Source organism: Muntiacus reevesi, chromosome 5, assembly GCF_963930625.1.
Source record: "Muntiacus reevesi chromosome 5, mMunRee1.1, whole genome shotgun sequence".
NCBI classification, from domain to species: Eukaryota; Metazoa; Chordata; class Mammalia; order Artiodactyla; family Cervidae; genus Muntiacus; species Muntiacus reevesi.
In genome coordinates, this window is record NC_089253.1 from 52907651 (window position 1) to 52922644 (window position 14994).

General features: G+C 43.3%; 1 protein-coding gene across 9 annotated transcripts in view; it reads left to right on the forward strand.

Annotated features, from left to right (window-relative positions):
• SRGAP2 (SLIT-ROBO Rho GTPase activating protein 2) overlaps positions 1-14994 on the forward strand; it is a 249096-nt gene that overhangs the window by 10008 nt on the left and 224094 nt on the right. Inside the window, exons 3-4 of one of the 9 annotated variants that reach the window (XM_065938270.1) lie at positions 5974-6091; positions 7050-7170. The exons of 6 other annotated variants lie outside the window; for them this stretch is intronic. The gene's annotated coding sequence lies outside the window, so the exon portion shown is untranslated. Of the gene's footprint in view, positions 1-5899; positions 6092-7049; positions 7171-14994 lie in introns of all 9 variants that reach the window. 2 more of the 9 variants (XM_065938272.1, XM_065938271.1) reach the window with 2 other exon arrangements.

The window sequence follows — 14994 nt, forward strand, 5'->3', positions numbered from 1 at the left end:
AGCCCGGCTTTTCTGGGATGCCTTCTTTGGTCACACTGCTGAGAAATGACCCCTGTCTCTTAATTCACTCACTCACATAGCACTATAGTTTATACTGCCTAAGGTTTTCAGTATTTGTCTTTCAGTCTTCTCTCCTCTCCTAGGCTTCTGGTGGGAATGTTTTGAGGTTTGGGAGTACAATGCAAAGAGCATAGGCTTTGAAAGTAGCCCTTAGCAGGAATCATGTCAACATCACCACCTTCCCCTACATCCTTGTTCACTTAACTTCTCTTTCAAGCTTCCTCTCCTTGACATAGAGATAATAAGATCTACCTTGCTGATTTATTCTGAATGTGTGTAAAATTCCTAGCTCCGTGTATGGCAAATATTAAGTTCTAAATAAGTAAGTCTTATGTGGGGGAAGGAGAGTCCCTTCAGATGGAACAGGGTTGTAGCCTAAGTGGTGGCTCTTAGTATGTATATACTGGCTGTGATGATGAATGCATAAATGAATGACCTGGACTACTACAGGTAATATTTTAAAAAAATAGTTTCTTAACTTGATCTTAACAATAAATCTTGCATAATACCACAAAAGTGATTTTTTAAAAAAACAAGCTAATTGTTCTGCTGAGGTCATAGCATGAGAGACTGTTTACATCCATCACTGCCCACTTACCTTGTTCACGTTTTATACTACTAGAAGGCTAAACTGCCTCTCGTTTCCTTTCTGCATTACGTTATTTCATGCTTCATGCTTTATCCATGCTGTGTCTTCTTTTGTAATGGGTCCTTTTCCTTGAACCGGGAAAACTTATCCTTTAAAACCCAGCTCAGATGTCACCACCTCCAAGAAGTCTTCCCTGCTTATCCCTACTCTCTGCATAGTAACCCTGGGCAGGATTCCAAGCAGGATTCCTTAGTGTTTCTGCAGAGGGCTGATCAACCCACCCTCAGCATCTCCTCAGCAGTTTCTTTGTGCTTCTTTTTATATTGCACTCATCATATTACATTGTAATCCCTTCATTTACACCTCATTATTTACAACTAGCTGAGTACCTCGTGGACAGAATTGTCTTTTATTTGTTTCCATGTTTCTATGCATGGAAGTGAATAAATGCTTATAAATTGAACATGACCCTTTTCTGAGTTGAGGTTGGATGTGGCAATGCCAGGATGCCTTGCTTCTGCATTTCTCTTCCTACTCCAGTAACAAGCCTTCTCCTGTGTTAACGTTATTTGAAATTTAAAGTAGCTCAAGCATTGTGAATAATATCATTAGACAGGGACAGGTACAAACTATATTGCGCTGTGGAGGCTCCCCAATGAGGGTGAATTTTCCTTATTTACTTCTGCTCTCTCCCTTTAGAATCATGGCCCTAGAGCTATACTTGAGCTCTTTAATTATGTCTCTTTCCTTGAAAATCTAGGAAAATATTATTAACTCTGAAATTCTAAAGAGTTGAAAACAAAAGTAAGATTTTCTATAATCAAAGCAAAACACATTCTACATTTTTCCAGGACTTATTCATCATTCAAAACCGATATTCCAAGTCTAAATTTGAGAAAGTTTAGGTGTATTTTGACCAGGAGTTCAAACAGACTTGACTTGAAGGGGAACTGCTGGGATTCTTCTTTGATGCATGGGTTTGGAGAGCTGCTGCCTCATTGGAAGCAGTGGCATGATCATCAGTAAAAGGGGAAGAAAGGTCCAAAGGGACAAACAGAAAAACTCTCCCCTCTGGTTTTTCAAGTCACTTGGTATTAAGTACCCTTGACTTTATTTATACATTGTGAATGAAGGATTGTGAACTTGAAATATATATTCGTGAGGAAGGAGAAGCAGCTGGGACATGCGCCTTCTCCATTTCTGTGGGTATTTTAGGATGCCATCTGTTAGGGAGAAGGCACAGCCTTTTTTTTTTTTTTTTTTGACCTTTCTTCTAAAAACGTACTAATCAGCAGGCAGGTGACCCAGAAGGCACTGTCAAAGTTGGGACCTTGTTTTTGCTGCCTGAGCCCAGACCCTGCCTTTCGAATCAAGTGTGATGGATAGGGTCTGAGTGCTCTCCCCAGGGAAGGTGACCTCACCAGCTGTGGGCTCCACAGGAAGACACAGCCCCGAAAACAACGGGGGCCAGGAGTGTGAGCTGCATCGGAGCCAGGGATGTGCCAAGAGCTCTGAGAAATGCATCCTGTTTCTGAGGCGTGGACAGCAGTTTCTCTCCTTTCCCCACCAGTGTTTTTCTTGTGTTTATTTGTTTATTTGGGGCGGGGGTTGAGGATAGTTGAACTAGTTCTTGTCAGAGTAAGCTGCTCTTTGGGGAAGCATCTTGACTGAGGTACCTCTTTTGGAGCAGTATTTTTGTGGGGCCATGACAAATTGAACTGCAGGACTGCGTGGTTTCCTGGGAAACAGTGCTGGATTTGGAGTCAGAAAGCCTTGACTCTCTGACTGGCTTTGCCATTTGCTGCTGTGATTCTGGGGCTCACTCAGTTCAGGTCTCAGAATTCCTAGTTTCCTCATCTGTAAAATCAGGATAACAGTTCTCGGCCCTGGCTGATGATTGAGGATGTTGTTGAAGATGACTGGCACAGAGTGAGTTGTTCTGTCTCCATTGTGTTTTAAGTGCTTTTATTGTTGCTAACTCCTGTCCAACTCTTTCGAGACCCCATGGACTGTAACCCGCCATGCTGCTCTGCCCATGGGATTCTCCAGGCAAGAATACTAGAGTGGGTTGCCATTTCCTTCTCCAGGGGATCTTCCCAACCCAGGGATCAAATCCTCGTCGCCTCCATTGGCAGGTGGATTCTTCCCCACCGAGCCCCCGGGTAAGCCCTTTAAATGCTTTAGATACAGTCTTAACTCATGAATCTTCCAGCAGCCCTATGAGGTAGCTACTATTATTATATCCAATTGACAGATGAGACACGGGGAGGTTAAATAACTTACTCCAAAGCACATAGGTAGTCAGTGATAAAGGCGGAGTGGGGAACCAAGCCGCCTAAGCATTGTTGTGTGGCTCCAATGAAAGAATTCATTTGAAATGCCTTTGAAACTGTGAAATGCTGTAGACATTTAGTTGATTGTTCTCATTTCCTAGTATCTTGATGCAAAAAAGGAGTTCTAAATGCTGTGGTCTAAGTCTCTGCCTAGTATACACCTCTTTGATTTCTCATCTAAGAAAATAAAATTAGAAAATTTCTAAGGTCCTCCCCAGCTTTCATGGTTCATTATTTTTGCTTATTTAAGATACTGAAGATGACAATTTTGTCCCCATTAAGCAGGCACACGTGTAAGTATAAAACCTGTTGTATTCTCTGAATGACACTCTCCCAAGTCTCAGGGCTTGCCATGTCTGTGTGGCTACTGCATAAACCCAGGGTAGACCCCTGTGGTGGCTCACCCAGGTGTGAAATTGAGAGGAGGGGTCGTGGTTTGAAGGGCTTCCCTGGTGGCTAAGATGGCAGAGAATTCATCTGCAATGTAGGAGACCTGGGTTCGATCCCTGGGTCGGGAAGATCCCCTGGAGAAGGAAATGGCAACCCACTCCAGTATTCTTGCCTGAAGAATCCCATGGGCAGAGGATCCTGGCAGGATACAGTCCATGGGGCCACAAAGAGTCAGACACGACTGAGCAACTAACACTTTGATAGTGCCTTGATGGACCCAGAGGTGGACTTGTGATTGGGTTACTGGGGACAATAAATGCTTTAATCAGGATAGATATAGTAAACCTAGGGATTCCAGTAAGCTCAGAAACTTACAAACTGAGAAAATCCTCTCCTGATAATAGTTTTCCTCATCAGTGTTGGTGGGCCAGAGATGGAACTTGTGTAACTCTTGGTATTATAGTCACTTATGTTGTGTGCAAAGCTTGAATTTAAAAGAAAAAGGAAGTTGGGTGATTGTCTCTAATTAAAATTAAAGAAAGAAGGAAGTGAGAGGTTTTAGATTCCTGACATCTGGGCTGGGGCAAGCTAGGGGGAGGTGGTGTGGATGTGGAACTGAGTAGCGTTGATGTAAACATCTGGGCTGCGGGGTAAGTGACTCCAGGCTCTACCAGGATACGGGATGGCCTCTTGCATCTTCTCTTCCTCTCCATATGGTAGGCCCTTGTCAGTAAAGGGATTCCTTTGAGAAGTGTGTTGAGGTATGCTGTGATACAGAATGGAAGTGTTTCCACGATTATGTTTGTTTTCTGTCCACCTAATGAATAGGCTAAGTAACAGTCTGTTGTTTTAAAATGAGTACTATTAATAATGATGACAGCTCATATTTTTATCATTATAGCATTTAAAAAAATATCGTTCAAGGGAGGAGGGAGGGCTGTGGGGCCATGGAGGACTACGTCGTGTTGGATGAGTCCTTCCACCTTTGGGATTCTCAGCTATAAAGTAGAAAGATAGATTACTGATTCCTTGCTTCGTCATTTTTAGAACATATGATCCAAAATGGTTATCTTTGAATGAGTTGACATAGAGAGTTTTCACATTGATAGTTGTCCTGAGAGAAGGCTAGAAACCAGAGAACAAATATTGTAGTTCTTCTACTTATTTCTCTTACTTCTGGTTTATGGTTTCATCTTTTTAAAAAAATTTTAGTGCAGTAGAGTTGATTCATAAAGTTGTGTTAGTTTCCTGTGAACAGCAGAGTGATTCAGTTATCCATATACATATTCATTCTTTTTCAGTCTTTTCTCATACAGATTATTACAGAATGCGGAATAGAGTACCCTGTGCTACACAGTAGGTCCTTGTTGATTATCTATTGTATGTATAGATTAACCCCAGATTCCTAATTTATCCCTTCCTTCCATGTTTCTCTGTTGGTAATGAAAAGTTTACTTCCAAAATCTGTGAGTCTGTTGCTGTTTTGTCAGTAAGTTCATTTATATAATTTTAAAAAATTAGATTTCACATATGAGTGTAAGATTCCGTCTTCAAATGACATTAATAAGCTTTGTGTTTTAGACATCCTTGGAGTCAGTTGTGCTGTATCTCTTGATCTCTCTTATTTATTCAGTGATTTGTGGTGATGTAAGTTATCTCAGCTCTTTGCTGTCAGCAATTTTAAACAAACATTGAAGCATTTTGGGTAGATGATATCTGCTGCTTTGATTAAAGAGGTTCTTGATCTGGATATTTTAAGACCAGTGACAACACAATTTTAAAACACCTAGTCTTTAAACCTAGTCTTGAAAATGACCATGGTGCTCCCACTGCCAGTCTGACATAGGTCAATGCCAGTTAGTTCTTTCTGACGGGGCATGTGTGCCCATGAGCTTTCTCTCCCACTTGGGCCAGGGAGGAGGACTGCCAGTCCAGAAATGCTAGCTCTTCTGAATTCACCAGCAAGAGGTTAATCATTATCCAGGCAGAAACAAACCTCCCAAGTTTTTAGCCTTCCATTGCCTCAAGTCTTGCTCCTCATAGGAGACACAAACACACACACTCTCTCTTAACAAAACTTAATGTAAAACGATCTCATGTTCATGAGAGCTGGAATTACTTGGGAGGGTACTTGTGTTCTGCAGGCTCAGTGGGCATGATGTGAAAGCAGGGCTATTTGGCCTATGGAGATTGAAGATAAGACTGTGATATGTAATTGAGTAAGAATTTGAAAAATTATCCGATAACATTAGGAGCAACAGAGCACTCGCTTGTGTTCTTCTTCTTCTTCTTTTTTTTTTTAATGCTCAAAACCATTTGGAGGAGGAGTAAGGAGCTAGCGTTGTTTTCAGGGCATGGGAACCCCCTCCCCACCCCACCAGCCACACCTGTTTGCCTAGGCAGAGAGTGTGAGGTCTCTGAGAGATCCTGACAGATCATTTAGGACATTCTTCTGGCCCTGGGCAATTCCTCAGTCTAATCATGTCAGGAAAAGGTCTGTCAGCTAACCTTTAAAATCTTTTTCCAGAAGAGTACGCTGGAGCCTACCTTTCCATCTTGTTCCAGTGACCCAAACTAAATGGTCAGTTCCTTCATCTGCAGAGCTTGAAACAGGATAAAAAAGGAGACGACGAACTGAACTCATGATTTGCTTCTGCCGCCACGCCCTTGGACAACCCTTTGCTTCACTTGGGTTCTCAGGATCCAGGGGAAGGAGGAGGTAATTGACGAAACTTTCAAGGTGTTGGCTCACCGCTGCCAAGGTGTTCTTCCCAGTCGCCTCCCCTCCTCAGTGCCACCAGTTTTGGTTCACCTTGTATTGAACAAGGAAATCATGAGCTAATTTCAATCCAGCATCCATTTATTGAGCACCTACTGTGTGCTCTGTATGTGCTAGATTGTGGGCATGTAGAGGTAAATAACAAGGTTTTAGCTTTCAAGGAACTTCAGCCTATTAAAAAGCATGGACAGATCATACAAATGTGGAAGGACTACAGTGGAGGGATATAGAAGGCCCAGGAGGGAGAGAATAGTCTGACAATGAGTAACATTGATAAGGCTGGTGGGGGCCGGGTGTGGGGGGTGGGGGGAGGGAATGGATTGTGATTACCTCCTGGTGTTAATAGAGCACTTGGCAGTCTGAGAAATGCCTTTCCACACTTTATCTCATTTAACCTTTAACTGGTACTATATAGCAGGGCAGAGTGATTTTAGGCCTTTTTGCTTTTTGTTTTCTGGGCTTTTGGGAAATACTTTATTTGGAGATAATTATACATTCACATGCAATCATCAGAAGTAATACAGAGATTGCATATACCTTAATTTAGTTTCCCTCGATGGTTAACACTGTGCAAAATGATAGTACAGTGTCACAGTCAGGACACTGACATTGATACAGCCACAACGCTGAACAGTTAGTTCGTCACCTCAAGTTGGGCTATTGTAGTGCTGTCTCCCCCTTCACTTCATCCCACCTCCCTTAGTCCTTATTCCTTAACTCCTGGAAACACTACTAGTCTGTTCCCCGTGGTATGATCTTACCATTTCAAGATTATTATATACCTGGAATCATATAGTATACAACCTTTTAGGATTGACTTTTCTTTTACTCAGCATAATTTCCTGGTGATCCACCTAGGTTGTTGCGTGTATCTTTAGTTGACTCCTTTTTATTGCAGACGTTGTATGCCTTCCATTGTATGGATGTACACACAGTTTGATATGAATTTACTCATTGAGGGACAGCTCGGTTGTTTCCAGTTTTTGACTGCTATGAATAAAGTGGCTGTGGACATTCAGGTACAGATTTTTGTGTGAAGATATGTTTTTAAAAGAGTGTAGGTAAAATTTTTAATGAAAAGTTTGTAGATTAGACAGTGAAGAATCTAGATTTTGCTATTCATTAGGAAGTGACTTCCCTCGTGGCTCAGACGGTAAAGCGTCTGCCCACAATGCAAGAGAACCAGCTTCAATTGCTGGGTTGGGAAGATCTCCTGGAGAAGGAAGTGGCAACCCACTCCAGTATTCTTGCCTGGAAAACCCCATGGATGGAGGCGCCTGGTAGGCTACAGTCCATGGAGTCACAAAGAGTCAGACAGGACTGAGCGACTTCACTTAGGAAGTGATACATATTCCTAAAACTGATAACTTCTTGAGTCTTGATTTCCTCATTAATAAAGTAGCGTAATATATGTTCTGCTTACATCCTAGAGTTGTGTAGATAAACTGAGATAATATATGGTACCAGACACTATAAACTGTACTAAAATGTAAATGTTTCTAAGTGGGACAAGTTACCCCCTCACTGTGTTTTCTAGGTGAATTGAGCTGGAAACATACCCAGAGTAGTTCTTAAGTTAAAGTCTAGAAACAGCTTTTTTAGGTGGTCTTTCTTTTACTTGTTATTGACATGTGGGTATTTCTTATATATTCTGGTTACTTATCTTCTGTTGGTGACATGGCTTGCAAATACCTTCACCCAGAGTTGGCTTATCTTTTCAGTTTTTATTGGATTCTTTGATGTATAAGAAATTAAAATTTTTAATATATTTGAATCTGTCTAGCTTATCCTTTATTGCTTGGGCTTATTTTAGAATGCACATGCACATAAACTTTCCTATCCTGATATCATAAGGATATTCTCCTTTGTGTTCTTTTAAATGTTTTTTAAGTTTCACCTTTCACAAATCTGACTTGCATAAATGCAGAATTTCTTTTTGTGAATGGTGTGAGACTGGGATCTAACTGTATTTTCTGTTCTACATGGCTAACCTTTGGTTCTGGTTCTGTGTGTTGAAAGGGGCCATCTTTTCCTCCATCAATTTCTAAGGTCATGTTTGGCCATGTACTGAGTTTACACATATTTGTGGGCGAAATGAGCTTGCCATCATGCTTAGTGGTGTTTAATCCTGGGAGGTGCGACAGGGGCTGCTGCTGAAGAGCTGGACTCTCATCAGGTCTCCAGCCAGATCAGCTCTGCTTCTGTGTTTGCTATGTTGAGTGTCCACCTCAGATTTTATTTGAAGAGCTTCTTACATTTAAAAGCTTCTTTGAAGGTTTTAAAACTATAGCTTTAGCAAATTCTTCTTGGAAAGTGTTTCAGAGATAGCTGGAGGTCTCCTCTCTCATTTTGGGTTGAATTCCAAGGGTAAGTAAGCCATGCAGAAGTCAGGACCTAGCAGTGAGGGGAGAATGTGTTTGCCAAATAATACAGGATTTTGTGATTGTCGGTAACCCTGAATATATCACCTATGTTACCCATAATTAGTGTATTGGTTCCACAAGAGATTTAGAGCTCTCTAGGATCTAGCGGGTATCCTCTGCAGTTGCTTAAAGCAGTGGCGAAAAACAACCAGCGTATGCAAAAGTAGTTTAAAAAATAATTTAGCCAACAGCAATACGAGAAATGACATCAGCCAGTGGATGACTGAAAATGAGTAGTACTGATGAGAACTTGAGGAATTCGGAGATGGGAGAGGTGTGGGCCAGAATGAATAGGACCTTGACTTTCGGAGGAGGACTTGGCTCACTGGGGAGCAAGAGGAGAGAACAGGGGCTGTGTGTGCCCCCCTCAGTGGCGTCCCACAGCCCCCCACGCGTGCCCCTCCCGCTTCCCTTCCTACACCAAAACACAATGATGGTTCTATCCACCCGCACCCCGCCCCAGGCCCTTCCCGCAGACACGCACTCCCTACCAGAAAGGCGCTTCTGAGCTCTCTGAGGGTGGGCAGCCTTTCATTTCCACACTCCCAGCATCCAGCAGCGTGTTGGCATGTGGTGGGCACCCAGAAATGTTTGCTGAGTGAGTGAGTGAGTAGATGCTGGCTGAAGCAGAGGGGAGTGAGGCGGGGCTAGATGGATTTTGATGATCTTGAGGATTAGCCAGAGTCTGCCCTGCGCTGAAGCGGTCAAAGCGATAGAGGCTGTCAGGGTTGAAGGACAGGGTCATGCAGTCCTGTTTCAGAGAGACTCTTTAGTTGCTCTGGGCTGGAGAGGGAGACCCGTTCCTGCCCACACACTGCACACTACTAGTCTATGCCCAGCCCGGAGGCTGGTGCTCTGAGTATGTTAAATGTCACTTCAGTTCAGTCGCTCAGTTGTGTCCGACTCTTTGTGACCCCGTGAACCGCAGCATGCCAGGCATCCCTGTCCACCCCCAACTCTCGGAGTTTACTCAAACTCATGTCCATACAGTCGGTGATGCCATCCAACTATCTCACCCTCTGTCATCCCCTTCTCCTCCTCCCTTCAATCTTTCCCAGCATTAGGGTCTTTTCAAATAAGTCAGCTCTTCTCATCAGGTGGCCAAAGTATTGGAACTTCAGCTTCAGCATCAGTCCTTCCAAAGAACACCCAGGACTGATCTCCTTTAGGATGGACTGGTTGGATCTCTTTGCAGTCCAAGGGACTTTCAAGAGTCTTCTCCAACACCTTAGTTGTTAAATGTGACCTATTCTTAATGTCACCGACAGGGGGAATACAGTTCTCCACTTACTGAACTAGCACACGGTGCTCAGACAGATGATCCGAGGTGACAGGTGTCTGGGGTGGGGTGGTGACTGAGGCCCAGCTCTCTTAGGCTCCCAAGCCTGCTTGTTCTTTTCCCAGCAGTGCTGTGTTTGTCCACATTACAGCTGGAGACACTACTCAGATGGGAGAATAGGAGAGCTGGGTGTGGGAGCCAGGGCCAAGGTAAGAGTCAGGAGGGCCTGGGGTTTCTAGCTTGGTAGACAGAGAGGATGATGGTGGCAGTGGCAGAAATAGACAAGGGGAAGTCAGGGTCGCTGCCCTTGCCAAGAGAGGGAGCGTTATTCTAGACATCCTGAGTTGGAGGTGACAGTTCCATTCAAGCAGGCATTGCATCAGGCAAGTGACAGGGCCATCCCTTCCCCACTGTCTCCACCCCATTTTCATTAAATCTGTCATTTTCCTTTCTTCTAAATTGGGAGTGTTGCAGAGAAACCGTGAAATAGATGACACCTCGTGTACTTGCCAAATACCTGACCTCATTTGCAGCTTCTTTGCATTTATTTCAGTTTGAGAAATGCTCTCCCTTGAAGGGGACTTACTGTTTGTGTTCAGGAATTAATAGCATTTTCTTTACCCACTCCCTGTAGGGGATGAGCAGGCTAAACAAGGAAGGGAGAAACTGTAGCTCCGAGCTCCCCTGTTCTCTGATAAGCCTCTCTCTGCCCCGAGATTCAGTCAGAGGCCCCATCTGAGGGTCAGCCTGTGAGTTAAAGAAAAGTCAAGTCAAACCCTGCCACCACCCTCCACGGCCTGAACTCCCATTGTTGATGAAGAGCTGGCAAAGGAACAAGTTATTTTAAAAGCATCCCAGGGAGTGTGGGAGAGGCCGAGTTCAGCACTGCATGGCTTGGGTGGTGCCCGTGCTGTTTCAAGGTGTGGAAGCAGAAGTGGCTAATCATCTTAATTTGAGTAACTCTGGAATGATGAGATAGAGGGCTTGATTAGAGATTGTGATGTGGAATTTGTTGAGAGAGGAGATCAGGCTAAAGCTATTTATGGGAAAATATATTTGTGATATTGGCAGTTGCACTAAGTGGATTCCAACATTAACTCCAAAGGCTTTGAATTTTTAGTGTTGTTTCTGTTTTGAGCAGAATGGCCTATGATTGTTTCTCATCCAATATGCTGGATCCAAGGAGACTGTAGGAATTATTATCCTCCTCTTTTTTTCCTTTCTGAGTAACCAGGATTACCTACAGTTGACTTAGGAATTTTAAGCAACTGGATTTTAAACAGATTGGTAGGAAAAAACCACCTAAATGGAGGTTAGAAGGCTTGCACACCACTTCCAGCTTGACCCTTGCTTTAACTACATGTGTGCTTGCTCAGTCGCTCAGTCGTGTCTGACTCTTTGTGGCCCTATGGACCATAGCCCTCCAAGCTGCTCTGTCCATGGAATTTCCCAGGCAAGAATACTGGCGTGTTTGCCACTTCCTACTCCAGGGGATCTTCTTGACCCAGGGATCGAAGCTGAGTCTCTTACATCTCCTCCATTGGCAGGCGGGTTCCTATATTAACTTCATGGCCCTGAGTAAATCTGTAACCTCTGCTGACCTCCGTTTCTTCAAATATAAGATGATCGTGTAGTAAACATACCTAGGGATTGCTTTGTTGATTAAATAATATAATGTTTGTGCATCTACTTTGGAAATTACATGGTGCAAACAAGTATGTGTTAAGACTTTATTTGCTGTGGCAGAAAATGGTGGACAGTCTCCTGAGTTTGTCTTAATGGGACTTGACCTATATAATGTTGACTCCGGATGTTTGTTAAGGTGAATCACCTTCTGGGCCATGCTTGAAATGACATGCCATGTTATGGTGAACCTCTTTTGCAGCGCCCCAAGTCTAGATTTGCTCTTACACAATTTGGGCAAGATTTATGGGCACACCCATTCTTCCCCTTTAGGAACAAAACAGCAACTTGGGCAGGGTAGGCATCAAGAAAGTGACTTAGCAGGCAAATATGTGATTAATAATGTAGATTGGTCCTAAATATTAGTGTGGGCCTCTGTACAGATGGGTAAATGATAACCAGCAAGTCTGCCAAGTAAATCATATCAGGGAACCTATTGTCCTCCATCTATGCTTAAAGCGAATATGCCGGTGCTGTGGTCCATGTTCAAATGCATTCGTGCCAGCTGCATTACTTTGCATTCATTCATTCGCATCCTTTTCTCACATACTAAACTGTGAGCTCCCTGAAGGCAGGGACTGTCTCTGTTTATGTATGCTTCTCTGGCGTCCGGCATGATGCTTTGGCACACAGTCAATGTTTATTGGATGAATGAATGAATGAAACTCTTCACACTTTTATTCAGTTAAAGGGATTTTTGTGACAGGTATAGATGTGCGATTATTTGTGTTGTCATCTGCTAATTTTATAGATGTCTCAAACTAGAGACCCTCACTGTGGAGCAGGGACCCACATTTATGCAAAGCTGGCTTGTGGAAGCTGCTGCCTCATCCTTTGTCTGTTTCCAGCCAAGCTGCCTAGGCTGGATGGTGCAGAGGTGAGCGTGGACTCTGCACCAGCCTGTGGTCTCTTAATAGAATAATGGCCCCCCTCAGTCCTCATCCCCTTTGCCTTCCTTCTGCTTCAGTCTTTCTCATGCACAAGGTTGTCTTCATCACGCTTCTTCCTTCCCTTCTCTTTTCCAGTGCTTATCTGTTCTCAAGATCTTTGCAAATCTTTCTTGGTGTCAGTGTATTCTTCATGAGTTAAAACCCAAACTGAACACCCTCCTCCAACATACCTTAATCATAATGGATGGACTGGTGATGAAGCTGAAAGGAGAAACCCTCCACAAGGTTCCCAGGGAAACGAAAGCAGTAGAGCACCACTGTTGTCAATGTTGGAAGCTTCTAAGAGCGCCCCTCGGCCTCCTGTGGAACCCCTGGAAGTTTCCATTTACGTCCTCATCTTCCTCAAATGGATTTTTTTCTTTCTCAGACATCGATCTTAAACAACAAAGAAAGCAAAGCCCTCCACAACCTGTTTCTTATTCAGTTTTGCACCAGTGAAGAGTCCTATTGCCACTTAGTAGCTTTAGGACTTTGAAGAAATTTCTAGGCTGTCTATGCCTCCATTTCCTCAACTGTTGATAATATCACCATGTTCTGCCAAATACCACCTATCCACAGAGTCATGGTGAAGTTTCCGTTTATGAAAAGCTCTTTGTAGCCAACAAAGCGCCATATACATGTCTGTATTTCTGTTCTTACACTGGCTTTTCTATATCATGTTTCATTTGCACATTCTGGATATTTCACTTACATTGTGGGCTAAGTCAGTTTCCTACCAGCCTGAGAACTGAAACACTATTGCATGCCTTTTATGGGGAAATGTGTTTGAACTTCAAATACAAATTTACAGATAATCTTATTATGCAGCATACTCTATTGGTAAATTAACTGAGGGCCATCTCTGCATTGTTAGGTATGGGTGACAGAAGCTCTATTTAATTTTTTTTTTTAGAAGCTCTATTTTATAATTTCTTTTTTTTTTTTTCTTTTTCAAAAATTTTTATTTGACTGTGCTGCGTCTTCTATTGCTGCACAGGCTTTTCTCTAGTTGCAGGGGCCGGCATTACTCTCTAGTTGCCATGCCTGGCCTTCTCATTGTGGCTTCTCTTGTTGCTGAGTCCAGGCCCAGGGCACATGGGCTTCAGTAATCCCCGCCGGTGGGCTCAATGGTTGCTGCTGCCCGCCTGTAGAGCGCTGGCTGAGCAGTTGTCACCTCAGGGCTTCCTTGTTCCCCTGGCATGGGGGATCTTCCCAGATCAGGGATCCAACTCCTGTCTCCACAAGATCTGTGTGCTTAGTCGCTTCAGTCGTGTTCAACTCTTTGCAACCCCACAGACTGTAGCCCTCCAGGCTCCTCTGTCCATGGTATTATCCAGGCAAGAACACTGGAGTGGGTTGCCATTTCCTTCTCCATATATTTCTTTTATAACTGTCTTTGATGTTTTGCACAGTGCTGGACATTTAATATATACTATTGTTGATAGTTTGAAAAACAGTCTTACTTACCATCTAGAATCGTTCCTATATAACAGCAGTCTCAGTGTCTTGACTTAATGTAAAACTGACTAATTTATTTTGGAGCCAGGAATGGGGAATTGGAAGACCTTCCTCTTGGGCAAAATAGAAATTCCTCTATTTTTGTCTTGAAACATCCAAAGTTGGATACGTTTGGAAAAGAAAATCAAATCTACTTGCAAAAATGCTGTCTAAAAGAATGATATATGTTTGCAGGCTCCTCAAGGTGATTTTTTTTCTTTTTTCTTTTATGATGATATTCTTTTTTAACTAGCCAAGGGAACCATTTCCCAACCTCTCATCTTGTTGGAGGTGTTTCTGAAAAATACATCAAGTGTGGGTACCTGTGAGCATGGAGTTTATTTTTGTTGTTCAGTCGCTCAATCATCTCTGACTCTTTGCGACCCTATGGACTGCAGCACGCCAGGCTCCCTGTCCTTCAACATCTCCTGGAGCTTGCTCAAACTCATGTCTACTGAGTCAGTGACGCCATCCAACCATCTTGCCCTCTGTTGTCCCCTTCCTCTCCTCCTGCCTTTAGTCTTTCCCAGCACCAGGATCTTTTCTAATGAATCGGCTCTTTGCATCAGGTGGCTGAAGTATTGGAGCTTCAGCTTCAGCGTCAGTCCTTCGAATGAATATTCAGGATTGATTTCCTTTAAGATAGACTGGTTTGATCTCCTTACAGTCCAAGGGACTCTTAAGAGTCTTCTCCAACACCACAGTTCAAAAGCAGTTTATTAAACTGCTTAAAACCAGTTTTCCTTCAATTAGGTAATCTTCAATTACCTAATGTCAACCACTGTACTTTTGTCTATAGAAACAACTCAAGTTTAGTCTTGGATTCCTCAGATTTAGTCTGTAGTACAGTTGGACTAGGGCTTCCCAGCTGGCTCAGCAGTAAAGAATCTACTTGGCAATGCAGGTCGCTTGGATTCTATCCCTTGGGTCGAGAAGATCCTCTGGAGAAGGAAGTGGCAACCCACTCCAGTATTCTTGCCTGGGAAATCCCATGGACAGAGGAGCCTGGCGGGCTACAGTCTATGGAGTCGC